Raw genomic sequence first — 20,638 nt, forward strand, 5'->3', positions numbered from 1 at the left:
CACCCCATGCATACAGGGATCTTCTGCTTACTTTCATATCTGCCAAGCCTGCTGATGGAGCCATGTCACAGCTCAGGATATGACTCCCAGAAACTGAGGTTAAATTGTCTAAAGACCAGGGGGGAATAAGGGATGGTGCAAATGAGGAGATTTTCATTCTTAGATGTCTGTGAGCTGCCAGTGACACCAGAATGTCACATCCAGTTCATGGGACCAGTTTGGACTATCGTTTTGTGGGAGGAAACCATTCAGTACCAGGGCCATACTGGTCCTGTGGAACTGTGTTGAGGGGGCTGGGATCCATAACCATGTGGTGGCATTGGGAGAGTATTTGGTACCGGGTGCTTCTTTACATATCTCCAAGTTAGAATTCTTGCCTTATATTTATTTTACTCCCCAAATCAAAGTAGATGGGGTCATTTTTTCCCAGGTGTCATCAGACAACTGGATTCATGGATGGGCATCTGAAATCCTTCTTTCTGATCCCTTTTTCTCCTCTCTCCCCCTGCAGGATTCCAGCATCCCATCAGCTCCCCAAAATTCCCCCTTCAAGGGGGCTATGGGAGGGAATGTCAACCCCTGTAGGAACTGTGAGAAGCAAGTTCAGCCTTTTTTACACTAAGATTGGCCACCTCTTTTGAAAAATTCTTGTATGTTCTCATGCCTACCAGGTCTCTTTTCTATCTTATCAAAGATTCTCTCTTGGGTTGGGAATTGGAGGTCAGAAGGGAAACTCTATTCTGTTACATGCAGCCTGGGAGTTACATTTTTTTTTTCAACAACTGGAACTGCAGATGTCTTTAAACCAGAAGAAAGCAAATTTGGGCATGGGTTAAAAACAAACTCCATCTCCCTCCAGGTCTCCCTTGGGGACTGTGCAGGAGGGCTCTGGACAGTTGGGGGTGAATTTTCAGTGCAACTTTCATCTTTCTGGTTTTCCTGCCTGAGTCCACAGGGATTTCATAAACATTATGTTGCTCAATTTCGGTTCAATGGCACGGAGTCGTTCCAATGTATTCTAATTACTCAGACATAAATGATTTCTGGTCCACTTTAAATGATTTCAGATGCACTTTTGTCTATCAGGCTGCTGATTTATAACTCCCTGGGACTTTGATGTTGTGCTTCATTGATTTCTTTTAAGGCTCTTCAGAGGTATATTTATTATAGACGATACATTTCCCTGTTCATTCGCTCCATAATTCTGAAACACTCTCATTTTCCACTTGTCAACACTCCATCCCTACCCCCTGCACTTATGCTGTCCCAATAGCAAGAAGACACATTTATTGAGTGCTTGCTGAATGCAGAACCAGGTACTAGATGCTATGGGTGAGTGGAGATACACAAATTAAACACACATTCACATTTCTTCCAGTGGCATCCTTATCATTTAGACAAAGGGACAGCACACACATAGATTCATTGATGTGACAGGAGAGAGAGAACACAGGGAGGCCACTGTGGTTAGTCCATGAGCTGTGAAAGATGCTTGGAAGAGAAGAGAGATGAGAGATGGGTGGGGTCAAAACTTTGTGTCCAGATCCCTGCAGTGATGGTCCATGGGAGTGGTGCTTGGCCAAGACAGCTGGCTGCGGTCCTGAGGATGTGGTGGGAGTCCCAGCTTAGTCCTGTTTTCATGGGTCTCCATCTTGCCATGTAATGGTCTCTTGAGCCTTAGTTTTCTCATCTGTAAAATGGAGCACATCCAATCTTGTTGGTTAGGCTCTATGGATTGGGCACTTTGAATGTACTAGGCGGGGGCAGATCGATGTTGTGTGGGACCTGAAGCTTCATCAGTTTTGGGAGGCTTTTAGAAAACCCCAGATTCTGAATGCCTGGCTAGGTCTCTGCCCCACAGTGGAGCCCACTAGAGTTAGTGCTGTGGTCTTCAATGCTTTTTAAGCACTGGACTTGTTTTCTTCCCAAATTATTTGTTGCATGGATGTCCCGGTGTGTAAGACAGATAATAGTGGAGCTTCTGTGATTGGGAACCTTTTCTTTCTCCCTGAGACTGGGCCCTGAGGCATCTTCAGAAAATGTGTTCTGTAACTGGTCTTGATAGGGAGGCAGGATCTGAACTCAGCCCTCCTCCCCATTCCCCACTCTGGATGTTTCTTTGGGATTGCCTGAAAGACTAGCCCTGTGTTGAGAGGGACAGCGTGGCCCCACTTTATGGGCGGTTCTTGCCACCACAGGCTGATCCCAGGTCTCCCAGGCTGGCTTCAGGCGTCTTTCAGTGACAGGATACTTTTCTTCCCTGAAGCGCAAGCCTCAGGTTCCAGCCGCTGAGAACCAGGGGAAGGGACAATGAGGAGTATGCGCCACCTAGTGACCATTTCCAGGAGCTGTCACTCTCAGCACCATCTGGGGAGGAATCTTTATCTCTGGGCAAGGTTGAGTCTGGGGATGTTGTTCCGCAAGGTCCTGAAGCTGCTTTTTGAGAGGGTGTGGCTCAGATCTGCATCTTGCTGCCTTAGAGCAGGAGTGACTCTTGTCAGACTGCCCTTGATTCTCCTGTGGAGACTCTGCCACTGTGAATATGGGCTCCCAGAGAAGTGACTGCCTCCCTTTTTCTTCTTCCCTTCACCATCATAGTCCCCCCTCCCCTTTCTGGTTCTACTTCTTCCCTCCCTTCCTCCTCCCCCTCATATCCTTCTCTTTGGTGTCTCCCCTCCTCCATCTCCCCTCCCTGCCTCTTCTCTTCTTTCTCCCTCCTCCCACCACCCCTACTAGCCCCTTCTCCTTGTCCTCTTGCTCCAGATCCTTCCCATCTCCTTCCTCCCTTCTTCCTTCCCTCTCCTCTTCTCCTTACTTTGGCTCAGCCAGCCTTCTTTTAACTAAATAGATCTTTTGGGGGCTCTGTATTGGTCCAGGTGCAAGCAGGGTAGTTGCTGTGTTAGAGGTAGGCCATGAGTCCCAGCTGTGGATGGTAAGGGGTTGAGATGGCTTGCCTTCCTTTCTCCCTTCCTCCATACATTTGTGCATGCATGCATGCATGTACACATTCAATCGCTTATTCATGAGTGCATGCACAGATTCAATAAGTACATTTTGAGGCAAACTATGTGTCAAGCATTGACAGACTCCATTCTGGCTTTAACCCCTGGGCACTTAGCACACACCATTCCTCTCTATTATCTTCCTGGAAAGTTCCAACTCACTTTCAAGACCCAGTCAAACATTGCCCTGCAGACTAAATTTTGAGCCTCACCCCCTTACCCATTAGACCTGGGGTCTTTGGAGAGCTTTTCCTTCAGTCTCCTTAAAGCCCAGCCCGCAGGTTCCCAGCACTCGAACTCAGCCTTACATTGAGTCAAAACCCCTGAAGCTGGTTTTTGTCTGCCCCGGAACTCTGTGTTCTTCAGTGATTATGCTTGTTCCTCTCCCAGAGGGTATCCTGTACACAAAGCATCCCTAGAAATCCAGAAATCTTAGCACTAACAACATGAGAAAGGCCGATGGAAATGTTTTCTGTATTCTTGGGTTCTACTAATCACATTCTAATAAGTTTTCTTTATTCCTAGGGATTGAGTAAAAATAAGTTGTTTCCGAGGACTTTATCCTGGATGTCTTGTCTTGTGTTTTGGTTTTACTTTGTTTCTCTTCCTCTGTATTCCCAAGTTAATGCTGGGAAGGGGGAAGGTAGGTTTGTAGTTATGTTTGTTATTACAGAGTACGGGTGAGATAGCCTATTATAAAATGGAGAGAAAGGATGACGGGAATGTCTACACTTTGGCTGCAACATCTTACAGGGTTATCTTTGGCATTGTGGAAGGTACCACTCTCAACTGAGGCTATCATCCAAACTATCAGTGTCTAAGCTCTGGTATGCACTAGGTACTCAATAAATGGCTGGCAATTCAAGAAAAAAATCGAGATTTAACTTACATACTATAAAGTACAAATCTTAAGTGTACAGGCCCATGAATTTTTACATATGCATACTTCCTGGATGCCATCAGCCAGATCAAGAAACAAAACATTTTCACACCTCAAAGTTTCCCCTGTGCCCCCTGCAGCCAGAACCACTCCTACCCAGAGGCCCCACCACTCCACTCACTTCCTCCTTAGATCAGTTATATCTGCTTTGGAACTTCATAAAAATGGAATCCTGACAGACTCCACTCAATGTCATGCCCATGAACATCATCCATGTTGCAAATGGCTGACAGATTCGCGCTTGGGTATTGAATGAATTGTCCACATGTTGGCCTTCTCATATGGGTTGAGTTGAAGCCTGCTTAGGAGGTTGAATCAGGATAGTTTCAGTTGAAGAGCTTCTTCTTACCTTTAACATGGATTTTGCTGAGTCCTAGCACCCGTGTGTGTTGGATCCAACACTCAGTTTCCCATTGCTGCCAGGCAGGATCATGGGTCCCAAGAACCCAGTGTGGGACGTTGGGTCACCAGTGGACACTAGCTCCTCCATTTACTTGTTCCACATGATTTCAGGGAGTCTGGGCTATTTAGAAGGCATCTAGCTGTCACCTGTGGACAGGACATGATGTCTAATATATTTGTAGTCACTGTACGTCTTACCTGATTGGCATCTGTGCAGGAGTCTCATGAGGAATTTGACTGGTTTATGAACCATCCCAAGGGGTCACCTGTGAGGCCTTAGCTCTGAGGCTGTGTTCATTCATGGAAAATACTGTTGGCCCCACTGAGGAGTCTGTAGGATGCCCAGTGACATGCCTTCCAGGCTCCTGCGGCAAACACTAGGGTGAGGTTACCACCTGGAACAGATGGCCTAAATTCCTGGACAGGAAATACCCACAGGGGGACATGTTCAACATGAGATTAACAGGCTCTAGAGGGGAGGCTCAGGGACCTGGGGCTTGGACTAGATTGCTATTCGAGGTAAGCTCTTGATTTCATGACCTCATCTCTTGCCCCAACCCTGAGACTTCACTCACAATCCAGGTTGTTAACACTGAGAGATCTTATCCTGTTAGCCTTTCACTTGAAAGAAATTGGATTGAAAATCTCACCAGACTGCCTCTGGACAGAGCTTTTCCATCAGCTGTGAATGACCCTCGGGCAGGGAGAGTTGCTTTCCTTTACACACCAATAGCAGGTGACAGAAGGGGGGGGGGGCATTCCTCTCTGCCCGGCTGCTGTCAGAAACTCTTGGAGAGGGACCCCACTGGGAACTCACTGTCTGACCCATGACAAGGCCTGAGAAAGTCACTTCCCCTCTCTGTACCTGGGCTCACCTCCATTACATGTGCTTGTCCCTTAACAGAGTCTCATGGAGACTGTCAGAGTGGAGCAAATCACCTGGGAACATGGGGATTCAGACCCTGCTCCGGGTGTCTTGGGGAACCTCAGGGATGGGTTTGCCTACTCTCCTACCTCCAGTATTTTTACTGTGCCCATCCTGCTTTTTAGTAAATTTCTGTATAGTGTGGTAGATTCCTGGGGTATATTAAAAAAAACTATTAAACTCCCCAACACCTGAACTCATGAAACCGAGTTGCTGCCCACTCTCTCCCTGGCCTGGTCTGCTCTCCTGATCCAGCAAAGAGTAGCAGTGTTTCAAGTAGGAAAATGGTGCTCAAGCTCTGTTTCTTTGGACATCACAGACTTGGGAGGATTAAGTTGGATTTTATCCAACTGGTGGCCTAACAGATGCTTGGCCTCCCCCATGGATTGGCGATCATGTCAATGACACTGAATTGAGGGGGAGATGGAGGCACAGAGGTGGGGTACAGACTTCAGCTGGGCCCAGTGCATATTTCCCTATCCCAGTGTTATGTATACAGATTCTTACAGGCCTATCAACCCAGTGTGTCAAGGAATAATTTAGGAAGGGGAGGATCTAAAAGATACCATGATGAAAGGGACACTCCAAGCTAAGGACTTTCTCCAACCCCTGCTGAAAAAGGGACTGGGCATTAACTCCAAAACCATGTAAAGCTATCATACAGGGACTGTATTAGAATTTTATACAAACATGTATATGTCCAGGTTCATATTTATGCGCCCAAGCGTTCTCATTTCTGTGCTGAGGAATGAGGCACAGATCCGTGGAAACTTCTTAAGACCCAGAGCAGCTGCCAGGAACCAGTGGTCTAGTGTCTCATGGGAAAGATGGGGTTCTTTTAACAACTAAGAATGTGGCCACATTTTGAAGGTAAATATGGCCATGGGGAAATAAAATTATCTGGGTCATCTGAAAATTTTCTAGAAGTACATGGATCCCAATTTCCCAAATATTCCCTTTATTCCTGAAAAGTATATTCCTAAAAAATGAAGATATATGCAAATTAAGTTTTCCCCAAAGCTCTTAGCAACCTTTGCTAGTTTACTGGCCCCTTCTGGCTTCAATGTTCCACAATGAGAGCTGACTTAAAGTCCTAGGATGGCAATTGTCCTTCATGGTTTATAAAGGCTTTTGTTTAAAAGAAACAGCTTTATTGAGATAGAGTTCATATACTATACCACTTAGAGTGTATAATTCAATGGTCTTTAGTATATTTAGAGTTGTGTAACCATCACCACCATCAACTCTAGAACATTTTCATCACCCCCAGAAAGAAATCCCACACAAGGCTTTTGAAGACCATTCTTACAGAACCCCATGAAAAGAGCAGTGTGGACAGTTTCCACCCCACTTTACAGATGGGCAAACAAAAGACTTGGGGGAGTTTAAGGATTGGCAAAAGAAGCTTAGGGGAAAAATTTCAGTCCTTTTTAATACTGGAAGGTGCCACTAAGTTCCTAAAAACAAAGATTCAAGTCTCTGAGCTCCCAGGGTTTCTTAAGCTCAGGCTTCTCTCCCTCTCCCCTGACCTGGGAGGCAGAAGGACGGTGGCAGAGACGGACTGTGTGGGTAATGGATTCAGACCTCCACTCCCTGACAGGCCGTCCCTGTGCCAACTTGCATATGCTGCAAACCTGCTGACTTGGACACAGCTGCCAATGCAGGGTGACAGAGCCTGCGGCTTGCTTCAGGGACCCTTCAGGACCTTTACTTTGAGTGCTAGGTGGCACTGCCGAGCTCTTATTGTGGGACAGGGAGACAGAGGGAATTGCTTGCTGAATGGCTCTGGGAGAGAAACAGGCCTTTTGATGACAAAGAGATGGACCAGTAGGGTAATCCATAGCCAAAGAGCAAAATGGCTTAGGCATCTGCAGGGATTCTTCCCTGATTGGGGACAGTGTGATTGAGGGTGACTGTGGTGCCAGAGAGCCTGGCACAAGAGACTATTAACCATCAGCTATCATGGGCTACTGCAGATGATATTTTAAATGGGATTCAGGGACACTATATATAACATACTGAAATGGACCAAACCTTAGAAATTTGCATTTAAGCCATCTTTCTTTCTTTCCTTTCTTTCTTTTTCTTTCCTCCCTTCCTCCCTTCCTCCCCCTCCCTCCCTCCCTCCCTCCCTCCCTTCCTTCCTTCCTCCCTCCCTTCCTTCCTTCCTTTCCTAAAGTGCCCTTACTATCGTTACTAGCAAACCTTCCCCAGGAGATAAACCCCATAGGGCAGGATGTTTTGTCAGTATCCTCTTATCTAGAGCAGTTCCTGGACATGTGCAGGTTCAGGACATTGAATGAAGCAATGAGTTTGATGAGTAGTCCCCTGTGTCAGGTGCCACTCTACTTGGATCCTTACTGCAGTTCTCAGATGAGACTGGCACAGAGAGGTAAAGGAACTGGCCATGGTTCTTAAAGCTCAGCAGTGGTGTGGTTGGGATTTGACCTTGAGCAGTCCCTAACCTAACCCCTGTGTAGTCCTTCCTGCCTAGCCAAGTCATAAGGACTGGTGTAGATTTACTTTGTAACTTTTTGTGTCCTTTAATTTACCCTATAGGAAAAGAATAACTCGGTTAATAAATCTGATTTATTTACCATTGGCACAGTAGGCTCTGCTCTCATGGAGTTACAGTGTAATGGGAAGAGAAGAGAGAATCTGTAGCTGAGCCAGGATATCTGAAACCTTGTATTAGGCAGCTCAGCAGCCATAACAAAGAACCGCAGACTGGGTGGCTTAAGCACAGAAATTTATTTCTCACAATTCTAAAGGCTCAAAGTCTGAAATCAAGATGTCGTAGGGTTGTTTTCTTCTGAGGCCTCTCTTTGGCTTGCAGATGGCTGTCTTCTCCTGCGTCCTCACATGGTGTTCTCTCTGTGTATGTCTGTATCCTAATCTCCTCTTAAAAGGACACCACTCCTATTGAGTTGGGCCGTGTTGGGCCATCCAAATTACCTCATTTCACCTTAATTATCTCTTTAAAGATTTTGTTGCCAAACACAATAACATTCCCAGGTACTGGGGGTTAGGACTTAAACATAGAAATTTGCGGGTGGGGGGTACAATTCAGCCCATAACAGACCCTAAACACAAAGTTTCAGGAATCCTACCTCTAACTCCTCTCCAATTCCAGGGGCCCTCAGTTCCTTTCCTTCCCATGGGAGCCAGATGTCAAATGCTAATGTGAACTCCCATAAATAGCTGGTTATACTCAGATGCTTAGGTGGAAATGAGTTCCCTTATTTTTTTAATGGTGGATCTTGTGAATTGGATAGAGGTTTCAAATAGAGGTGGAAAAAAAAAAAAAACAACAACAACCCTCAGATCTCTCTCTTTCTTCAGCTCCCTTCTGAGCACATTTGAGCAATCATTTTATCTAAAACATTTTTTTCCATAAGAAAGAATTTTGCTTAATTGGGTCTCATTTCTGTTCTCCCCTTAAACAACCAAGTGTCTACATTTCTGTTGGGATTGAAAGATCCAATCAGTTCAGATAAATCAGCTTCCTTTTAAATTATGATCTTGGAGGAAATAATGATCTAACTTACTTTTTGTTAATTACTTTTAGGTGAATTAGACATCCCAGGTTTGCAGTTCCTGATTTCCTCAGAAGTATTTAAGCCCTCAAATCTATTTAAACCTTTTCTTTTACTCAAATTAAGATGCTGAAAAATTCCACTACTAGAAATGCTTTAGTTTTTTTTTTTAGGTTCAGCTTCATGGCTCTGTAATTTTAAATAATTTGAGCTGAAAAATCCTATCATATCCCATAGTGTGATACCAAATTAATGTTTTCCCTTCAAAATTGTCCTATATTATTGGTGTCTCAGATTTGGTAAACAAATAAATAGAACATAGAGGTAATGAATAACATCACCAGGTAGAATTATAAAACACAAACCAAATTGTGTACCCCACAGATAGGAATTATGCGTTTAACCATAGCAATCATGGTGTGTGTGTATGTATGTCTCTGTGTTTTTGTATCTCCAAGAAAAAAAAATCAGTTGTAAAGTACAGAAAATGGGATAGTTTTGATCACAAAGAATAGAACTAAAAATAAATCTTTTTATACAAAAAAATTTTAAACCTTCAGGAGTGAAGAAGCAAGTTTATAAGTAACAAATATATTTAGAAGGGAATTAATATTTCACAAGAGAAGCACATAATTAAAACTTGTGGAAATGGCCAAAGCAGTACTTAAAGGCATTCTCATAGCCTTAGGTTTTACTGTCTTTTTTGTCTGAGAGGAAATTTTATCTTCAGTACTGAGTGAAGTAGTTTGTATAAGGGTGGTAGTCTTTCTGCCTCTGCCACCACTACCCCAATCAGTAAAGACTTTGTACAGTTTGAGTTTCAGTGCTTGTAATAGTCCAGTATTTGGCACTGGATAACTTGCCTTCACATCAGATAGTCTATTGAGAAATACAGTGCAGCCCAATGTCTGAATTAAGGATTTACGGGATTAAGGAAGCCAAGAATTGAAGTCTCTTTCTGCCATGCAAATGGTGGTCCTATTTGTGATGCCACTTATCATAGACTAAATTTTTCTTCTCTTTTTCTCTTTATTTCTGTTCTTTATTGACCCCTCTGGATCCTGGGCACATTCCCCATTGGGAACTAAATCAGAAGGAGCCCTTGAGTTCTATGAAAAAGGAACCATTGATATAGTTTAGGTTCCTAGGATCTGGGCTAAGGAAGGGACCCTTGAGGCCAGGCAAGTAGTATTTGAATTCTAGGAAAGATCCTAAATCCAAGGCCTGAAGTGTCCTGGTGATTTGCTCTGTCTTTATCCCCAGTGAGAATGGAGACACTTCAAGAACTTTCAGCTGAGACATCTGGGATAAATGATGGAGGGAACCTTGTTATTATGGTCCTTGATAGCAAGCCAGGGCCAGCAGAGCAGTCTCTAGTTTCTCATTTACTAAGTTCTGACTAGTACATTCCACATCTCCAAGAAATGCCAAATATGAGCAGCCTCATGGCTAAAGTGAGATCTCACAGGGCCATGTTATTCCTTTTTTGTTTGTTTATATGTTTCAAGTTTCTATTTAAATTCTAGTTAGTTAACATACTGTGTAATATTAGTTTCAGGTAGTTTCAGGTATAGAATTTAGTGATTCCCAGAGACAGACCAACTTATATACAACACCCAGTGCTCATCACAACAAGTGCCCTCCTTAATACCCATCACCCATTTATCCCATCCCCCCACCTTCTTTTGTTTAAATTCATCTTCTCCATAGGCTGTAATGAGTCCTGTGGCACCTGACCAGTCTGTAAGCTAAGTCACATCATGTACAAAGGTATCTTGTAGCTTTGTGAGGATAGCAAGTTATGGCTGATGCGGGTTGTCACCAGAATAAACTGTGAGTAATTTAATGCCTTTCTAATGATGCTACCTAGGCCCCAAGCACCCATCACATAGTCAACAAATGTACTGGAGTAGACTTAAATACTAAATAGAAAAGACAAAGTGATGCTCCAAAGGGAACAAGCCATTTACTCTTCATTCTCCACTCCTAATGTGTTGAGAGTGAAGGCTAGAAGACTCAGGTTGGTGACAGGCTGCCACCAGGACCTGGATTCAACCCAGAGGTGATCCTGGAAGACCCTCTCTCTATCCCCACTCCCCAGTATTTTAAGGCCGTAACAGGGGGATAATCAATATTTAATCACCCATAGGATTTTGATGCCAGTCAATCCAAATGGATGCAGCAACTAAACAGAACAGACTCAGCTATAAAGCTTGTATAGCTGTGCCAGGATGAACTAGCTGACCACAGTGTCCTCCATTGTATCTTTAGGCTTTGTCTACAAATTCTGAGACAGTTCCTACAGACTCAGAGCCACTGCCTGAAGAGGGATGTGTGGGCCATTTAAGCACTGGAAAACTCAGTAACAAGAGAAGAGTGGGACCAGTGTCAGAACCAAGGACTGAAATGCTGTTCCAGCTGAAAGCCAGTACCACAGCTGCCCTCCTTGTTCATGTAGATAATCTTGCCCTTGACACCTCCCTGGGGTCCTGGTATGACGACGGTTCCCCTGAGTTTGTTTCCCTGTCCTGACCTTGCTTCCTTCTAGCTTAAGTTTGTATTTATCCAGCTGTCTATTTTAGTAGGCAGACCTGGGCTCAGTGTGCAGCCCTTTGTGTTGAGTTGGAGATAATAGAGCCAAGGTTAAAAGAGGTGTCAAATCTTGACTTCTTACCAACTTACCTTCAAGTTTCACTTTCTAAATCTTAATAAACATGAAAGTACCCTGTGGTGTTGTAGGGAGAATTCAGTGAGCTAAAAGCATTTAACTCTTAGTAGCACTTAATGCCTGGTGACTCTTACGTGGTTGGGGATAGGATCTCTTTCTGTCCTCATGGGAGGTTAATGCAGATATATCTCTTCCCCTATCTATCTCTGTCCATTGCTCAGAGGTCGTTTGAGGCTCAGAGGCTCAGGGGCTCAGGGGTGTGGTGCCCTCTGCAGGAGAGAGTGAGAAGAAGGCATAGGTACTTCAGACATTGCTCTTCAATATCTAATAATTATCATGTTTACAAAAGTTTGTCAGGCTCTCTTCACAGATCACCTCAGGACCTTCATAGCATTGGTGGGCAATGACACTCTCCATGGGAATAATTTGGGTCTCCAATTGTTGGTGCCAATGCTTTGATCAGCTAGCATTTCCCAGAGACAGACCCACATCTTAATGCTTTTTCTATCCTGATTAAGGGCGCAGGCTTGCCATTCAAACTAGGCAGGATTTGGGGGACCGATCCTTCTCACCTTGTGGCTTTAATAGTTGGAAGAAAAGCAATAAGAGAGATTGGATGTGTGGATGAGGAGGTCATTTGAAAGAGGAGCACTATGAGTTTTAATTTTTTTGGTTGCTGATGTTTAACAACCAGATACGGTTTTTAGATGGTTTTTGATGTTACTTTCTCCATCTACAGCGAAACAGCTGCATAATGGCAACAGTTGACATTTAAGAGTGGGAAAGTAGGGCGGTGAGGTTATTTCCTTTGGAAAGGTCACACTTGGATCTGGAGGTTGTCCATGACAAATTTCCAAAACTGTGACCACAGACACTTGGAGGTACTGCATATGAGTTTTTTAAAAAAAGGTAAAACAAAACTCAAGTGGTCATTGACTGTATGTCAGAATTTGCTCTGATGAAGGTGATAATGTTGATGATCATGACAATGTTGATGATCGATATTACTGGCCAGGCTCTCTGAGGCTCTTTCTGATCCCCTCACCCTGCTGTATGCTTTTAAAAGTCTTTCTTCTCGGGTACCTGGGTGGCTCAGTTGGTTAAGTGTCTGACTCTTGATTACAACTCATGTCATGATCTGGGGGTTGTGGGATCAAGCCCTGCATTGGGCTCCACGCTCAGTGGGGAGTTTGCTTGAGATTCTTGCTCTCTCCCTTTCCCTCTGCCCCTCTCCCTGCTTATGTGCACGCTCATCCTGTCTCTAAAATAGATCTTTTTTAAAAGTCTTCTATGTACCCATTGCTGCTTTGCTTCTATTATATATAATTTATCATATACTATTGTGCCCACCTGCTTTCATGTTTCTCACTCCCTAGATTGGAGCTACTTGATGATCTCCCCTTTTTCTTCTTTGTACCTAGCATTGGGCTTACTGAATATCTTTTGAATGCAATACATGTTCAGAATCTGGTGAAAGGAAATTGTTGTTCAGATGAACTTTTCTCTTGATGAGACAAAGTTTTGCTGAAGGCAGCTCCCAGTGCAGGATCATTTCCCGCAATGGGCACTGTGGTGGTTTTGCCATGTTAGGGCCAGGTAATGGACAGGCAGACAGGTGATATGATATCTCTACATTGCAAAGAAGGGCTAAGCCTCCACATGGTTGCTCTCTGTAAGCTTTTGTGCAGAGATCTCAAAGGGGGATTGGATGCCTGAGATTTCTTTTCCAATCTTACTGAGTTAGGGAGCCGAGGAAGGTATGGAGATGCCAGAGGAAGGGTCTTGCTATGCGTGCCCAGGAGTCTCTTCATAAAGGACACAGGATGCAGTTCAGCTACTTGTCATGGCACCTGTCAATGCACACAGTCAAAACATTATTATTATTATTATTATTATTATTATTACTGTCATAATTATTCTTATGATTTTATATTAGGGAGCATGTCATGAGACAGCTCAACTGGCCATAGTCTGATGTTTGAGAACAGGGATGGAGTTGGGAGTCAGACCTGCTGCGTTCCACATCATTGTGTCCCTTGGACAAGTCACTTTACCTGAGCTGTTTCCTGGTCAATATTTCTTTACCTTCTGTGAGATGGAGAAAATTATATCTAATCTATATTTGTGGTGAGTGTCAGGTAGATGAAAAGTGCCTAGCATAGTAACAACTCAGTAAATGAGAGCCATCATTTTTGTTATTGCTGCTGTTGTTTTATTATTCAACAAGGCAAGGGCTTCAGTGTCTTCTAGGAAAAGTTGAATTTTGCTGTCATACATAATAGTGGTGATTCATTTCGAAATAAGAATCACCTCTAGTTTCTGCCCACAAACTACCTAACCCTGCCTGTGTTTGTCTTCTACTCCAGGGCCCAAAAGGGAGCAGTGGGGGGGGGGGGGGGGAGGTGCACAAAAGCACCATAACTGTGACTTAGTGAGCACTTACTATAGGGCTGATGCTGTGCTAATATTTGACAAGGATGATCTTGAATCAGTCTTCACATAATCCCTGTGAGATAGGTACTATTATTATCCTTCTTTAATAGATGAGAAAATTGAGATGCATGGAAGTTAAATAGCTTTCTCAAATATATGTAGAAAAATGCAAGGCTGGGAAACAAACTCAGGTCATCTGATTCCAGGACTTTTAATAACTTTTATACTGGATGTCAGTTAAAATGTCGTAAAACTACCACTCCTCTGTCTAGAATCACGTACTTGTGTTTTCTTTTCTCATTACAAAGCATAGATAGATACACTTTTGATGGCCAGTTTCTTACCATATTAGCAATCCCACCAGAGGATAATGGTGAGTGTTCCCTCTACTGCCACCTAGGGGCTTGCACTTAAATAAGTGACTGCAATTTCTGAGGTTCAACTTTCCAAGATGCTCATTCTCCTTTTTTTTATTATTATTTTCAGTTAGCCACTGTATAGTACATTAGTTTTTGATGTAGTGTTCAGTGATTCATTAGTTATGTATAACACCCAGTGCTCATCACAACATGTGGTATCCTTAATATTCATCACCCTGTTAGCCCCTCCCCCACCCCTCCCCTCTGAAGCCCTCAGTTTGTTTCCTGGGGTCCAGAGTCTCTCATGGTTCGTCTCCCTCTCTGATTTCTTCCCCTTCAATTTTCCCTTCCTTCCTCTATGGTCCTCCGTGCTATTCCTTATGTTCCAAATATGAGTGAAACTATATGATAATTGTCTTTCTCTGATTGACTTATTTCACTTACCATAATCCCGTCCAGTTCCATCCATATCGAAGTAAATGGTGGGTATTCATCCTTTCTGATGGCTGAGTAATATTCCATTGTATATATGGACCACATCTTCTTTATCCATTCATCTGTTGAAGGGCATCTCGGCTCCTTCCACAGTTTGACTGTTGTGGACATTGCTGCTATGAACATTGGGGTGCATGTGCCCCTTCTTTTCAATACATCTGTATCTTTGGGGTAAATACCTAGTAGTACAATTGCTGGGTGATAGGGTAGCTCTATTTTTAACATCTTGAGAAATCTCCATACTGTTTTCCAGAGTGGCTGTACCACTTGCATTCCCCCCAACAGTGTGACAGGGTTCCCTTTCTCCACATCCTCGTCAACAATTGTTGCTTCCTGTTTTGTCAATTTTTGCCATTCTAACTGGGGTAAGGTAGTATCTCATTGTGGTTTTGATTTGTATTTCCCTGATGGCAAGTGATGGTGGAGCATTTTTTCATGTGTCTGTGGCCATTTGTATGTCTTTTTTGGAGAAGTGTCTGTTCATGTCTTCTCCCCATTTTTTGACTGGGTTGTTTTTTGAGTGTTGAGTTTGAGAAGTTCTTTATAAATCTTGGATATCAGCCCTTTATCTGCAATGTCATTTGCAAATATCTTCTCCCATTCCGTGGGCTGCCTCTTAGTTTTGCTGTTTCCTTTGCTGTACAGAAACTATCTTGATGAAGTCCCAAAAGTACATTTTTGCTTTTGTTTCCCTTGCCTTTGGAGATGTCTTGAAAGAAGTTACTGTGGCCAATGTTGAAGAGGTTACTGCCTCTAGGATTTTGATGGATTCCTGTCTCACACCGAGATCTTTCATCCATTTTGAGTTTGTCTTTGTGTATGGTGTAAGGGAATGGTCCAGTTTAATTCTTCTATATGTAGCTGTCCAATTTTCCAAACACCACTTATTGAAGAGACTGTCTTTTTTCCAATGGATATTTTTTCCTGATTTTTTGAAAGATTAGTTGACATAGAGTTGAGGGTCCATTTCTGGAGTCCCTATTCTCTTCCAATGGCCTATGTGTCTGTTTTTGTGCCATTACCATGCTGTCTTGGTGATCAGAGCTTTGTAATATAGCTTGAAGTCAAGCAACATGATGCCTCCAGTTTTGTTTTTCTTTTTCATCATTCCCTTGGTGATTCGGGGTCTTTCTGGTTCCATACAAATTTTAGGATTGTTTGTTCCAGCTCTTTGAAAAATGCTAATGGTATTTTAATTGGGTTGGCATTGAAAGTGTACCATTGCTCTGAGCAGGATAGACATTTTAACAATGTTTATTCTTCCAATCCATGAGCAAGGAATGTTTTTCCATTTTTTTTTGTGTCTTCCTCATTCTTTACCTTTTAACACATTAACATTTTGTGTTATTGCATGCTGGTGTTGCCTGCTAGGTACTGGCTCAGTTTTGGCAAAGTCTTCAGTTTTGTCCTTACAGTAGTACTAGTGCAATTATTTGACTATTTGATTCCACTTTCATCCTTAATATTTTACCAAGTGTGGAAAACAGGCAAATTGCTCATACAGGTGGATAAAAAGCAGGGATCTCAAATACAGCAGAGACCAAAACAAGGAGGACTATTTCATTTTAATTGCATACTTACTAGATTGAAAGTAATTAATCATTTTAAATTGCATAGGGGGAAAACAAAATTAAAGAACTCGTACAAAAATGCTAAGTGTATTTTATCAAATACCTAAGTGTGATTAAAGATATATATCCATCCTTTCCATAACTGAGTGCACATCCAGATGTCTTCAGTCATGGAAATTACTTCAAATCATTTAAGCCTAGAGGAATTGACTGCCTTACACAGTTGGGAAGGATCCTGGGTCCTTCCCAGGGAGTTACGGAAGAATTGGAGGAGCCAGGGAGGTGGGATGGAGAGCCAGGAGTCAGGGCCACTGTGCTCCATCTGTTTTTCATTTCTGCTCATTTCCGATTGGCTTCATTCTGCAGACAGACTCTGTCCAGATGGCATAGATAGTGGGGAAGATATCCACCAGCTCCTTGGCTTTATAACCTCATATTCAGCAATACCAGAGGAAAGAGAATCTTCTATTCACAGCATTTATGTATCAGTCCCAGGGTGGATTCTGATTGGCTCTCCTTGGATGCTACACCTCTACCAATCACTGTGTCCAGAGTAAGAGTTACCATGATTGGTCAGGACAGGGTCACATGATCACTCCTGTGCTCAGGAAGGCCCAGACTGTGTTACAGGAAGAAGGGAAATGAAGGGAAAATATGCCAGGTCGCCCAAACAGCGCTCATCACAGCCCATCACTGAACCACATTCCGTTCCCATCTTTCTTTAATTTTTCACTTTCGACTTCTGTGCAGTTTCATCGTAATTAAAAGAGAAGGACCAATTGTATTGGTGGTTAGCCATCTGACAGAATCTCAAAATATTCAGCTGTATCAACCTCACCGAATAAATTGAATAAATAATTTACATTCTGTACAAGGATCATACAAATAGTTTTGGCATGGTGGGAATTTGCATCCTTGCAGTCCATCCCTCTCTCTGAATGTGGTTCCCTAGGCAGCAAAGTAGCAGCATCTGTTTTGAACACCTGGTGGCCTCCATCCCTCAAGGAGTTAAGCTGAAAGCTAAAGAGAATGAAAATGGGGCCAGGGACTGGAGGGACTTCGTTGAGTAGAGCCTTCTGGCTTTGAGTGACAAATGTGTTGAGATGTGAAGGAGAGAAATATGTATCCCATACAGATTTGTTTTTCATGTAAATAAGTGTTTTAGCCTCAAACTTTCTGGCATCTCATTATGCAGGTGACTTAGTCATTGACATGCATAAAATTTGCATTTCCCCCTTCTTTGCCAAAAGTGCAGAGACTGTAACTTGGCCAAATTACACGTCCTGGGTGCACAAACAAAATGCACCATCTTGGGAGGATTTGTAAATACCAAGGGATAGATCGAGCCAGAGTAGGACACAGGTCTTATTGATTTGTAGCATTAGCCTTTTCTAGAGGATTTTACCCTCTTTGATTGCTAGCATGCAGCCCATTTCTCATGTTATAGATACTTCAATGAGGCCTGTCTGAGACTGGGAATGGAGGGATGATATTAAAAATTTTTAATATTCAATCAAGTTTGGACATTTGACAGATCAGAATGGATAATGGCCACAGTACTGGACTAGGATCTGAGGACCTTCACGGTGCCAGATGTAAACCTTTTAGTTGCTGGGTCATAGAGAGTTCAGGAGGGTGATTGTAGGGCTATTTGGCAAGGTCAGGGCAGTCATTATTTACTAACTGGTATGGCAAGATATGATTTACCAACTGGTCTCACGACTCTGGTACATATGGGCTGACAAACAACTCTTACAGGCATGCAGGCATATAGACCTAGCAAAGTTCTTGGTAGACTTGAGATCATACCCTGGGAGAGCTGCCTAAGGAGCCCTGGGCGGTGGACTAGGCAAGACTGCAGGGCTGCCTTCCAGAGCTGCTCTTGCTTGTTTTCATTTTCAAATGGGAATTTGATTTAGGACTGGCCTTTGGTTTCTCCGAGACCTAGGAAGTAAACATTTCTTATTCTCAAAACCCACAAATTAATCATTTTTGCAAATCAGAGCTGAGCTCTGAGCCTCTGACCAGGAGGCCTGAGCCTGCTGGCCTCGGGAGCCTGGATTTGCCAGTGTGTGCTGCTAATGCATATGCATTTGTTCTTCTTGTGGGGAGCTCTGGCCCTGCAGGCTTCAAGGGGTGACGCTGTGCTCACTAATCATAATGCAATATCAGTGTTTTCTGCAAATCCCCTTATTATCTCTGCATCATTAGCAGTTTCTGAGCTTGTCTACAACTAATTTCACAGTGAATCTTATTTCTACCCGATATTTTAAATAAGCTATCATGCCGGGCAGCAGCTGACACGCCGCTGAGAAAAAGCAAATCAACCTAAAGCGGGCTTTCAAACAGCCTCTGACAATTAAGCTTTAGGTCATCATTTAAGGTGGGAGAATGTGGCAAATTTCTAGAATAGTCCCTGCCTCTGACCTCAATTTATTTAGCCATTCCTTGGTCATTAGAGAAGTGATCTCTAGAGCCAGGTTTCCAGGAGTCTCATTCCTGCTCTGCTACTTCCTACAGGTAACCCTTAGCATATGAAATAATATTGCTGTGCCTCAGATAATAAAATAATACCTACTCATACAGTTTATAATGTGTTTAATGTATTGTATCTAGTATATTGAGTACCTAGTGTGTGTTCCATAAATAGTTTTTTTTAAATTTTTTTATTGTTATGTTAATCCCCATACATTACATCATTAGTTTTAGATGTAGTGTTCCATGATTCATTGTTTGTGCATAACACCCAGTGCTCCATGCAGAACGTGCCCTCTTTAATACCCATCACCAGACTAACCCATCCTCCCCCCCCCCCCAGAACCCTCAGTTTGTTTTTCAGAGTCCATCATCTCTCATGGTTTGTCTACCCCTCCGATTTCCCCCCTTCATTATTCCCCTCCTGCTATCTTCTTCTTTTTTTTTTTTCTTAACATATATTGCATTATTTGTTTCATAGGTACAGATCTGAGATTCAACAGTCTTGCACAATTCACAGTGCTTACCAGAGCACATACCCTCCCCAGTGTCTATCACCCAGTCAGCCCATCCCTCCCATCCCACCCCCCACTCCAGCAACCCTCAGTTTGTTTCCTGAGATTAAGAATTCCTCATATCAGTGAGGTCATATGATACATGTCTTTCTCTGATTGACTTATTTCGCTCAGCATAATACCCTCCAGTTCCATCCACGTCATTGCAAATGGCAAGATCTCATTCCTTTTGATGGCTGCATAATATTCCATTGTATATATATACCACCTCTTCTTTATCCATTCATCTGTCGATGGACATCTTGGCTCTTTCCACAGTTTGGCTATTGTGGACATTGTTGCTATAAACGTCGGGGTGCATGTACCCCTTCGGATCCCTACTTTTGTATCTTTGGGGTAAATACCCAGTAGTGCAATTGCTGGATCGTATGGTAGCTCTATTTTCAACTCTTTGAGGAACCTCCATACTGTTTTCCAGAGTGGCTGCACCAGCTTGCATTCCCACCAACAGTGTAGGAGGGTTCCCCTTTCTCCGCATCCCCGCCAACATCTGTCATTTCCTGACTTGTTAATTTTAGCCATTCTGACTGGTGTGAGGTGGTATCTCATTGAGGTTTTGATTTGGATTTCCCTGATGCCAAGTGATGTTGAGCACTTTTTCACGTGTCTGTTGGCCATTTGGATGTCTTCTTTGGAAAAATGTCTGTTCATGTCTTCTGCCCATTTCCTGATGGGATTATTTGTTCTTTGGGTGTTGAGTTTGATAAGTTCTTTACAGATTTTGGATACTAGCCCTTTATCTGATATGTCATTTGCAAATATCTTTTCCCATTCTGTCGGTTGTCTTTTGGTTTTGTTGACTGTTTCTTTTGCTGTGCAAAAGCTTTTTATCTTGATGAAGTCCCAATAGTTCATTTTTGCCCTTGCTTCCCTTGCCTTTGGCGATGTTTCTAGGAAGAAGTTGCTGCGGCTGAGGTCGAAGAGGTTGCTGCCTGTGTTCTCCTTTAGGATTTTGATGGACTCCTGTCTCACATTGAGGTCTTTCAACCATTTGGAGTCTATTTTTGTGTGTGGTGTAAGGAAATGGTCCAGTTTCATTCTTCTGCATGTGGCTGTCCAGTTTTCCCAACATCATTTGTTGAAGAGACTGTCTTTTTTCCACTGGACATTCTTTCCTGCTTTGTCAAAGATTAGTTGACCATAGAGTTGAGGGTCCATTTCTGGGCTCTCTATCCTGTTCCATTGATCTATGTGTCTGTTTTTGTGCCAGTACCATACTGTCTTGATGATGACAGCTTTGTAGTAGAGCTGGAAGTC

The 20,638-nt window shown here is 43.1% G+C and overlaps 1 protein-coding gene across 1 annotated transcript in view; it reads left to right on the top strand.

Moving 5' to 3' along the window:
• LOC116627809 overlaps positions 1-20,638 on the top strand; it is a 497,289-nt gene that overhangs the window by 291,794 nt on the left and 184,857 nt on the right. The window lies entirely within an intron of this gene.

The sequence above is a fragment of the Phoca vitulina genome, unplaced genomic scaffold (genome assembly GCF_004348235.1).
Source record: "Phoca vitulina isolate PV1807 unplaced genomic scaffold, GSC_HSeal_1.0 scaffold102, whole genome shotgun sequence".
Classification (NCBI taxonomy): domain Eukaryota; kingdom Metazoa; phylum Chordata; class Mammalia; order Carnivora; family Phocidae; genus Phoca; species Phoca vitulina.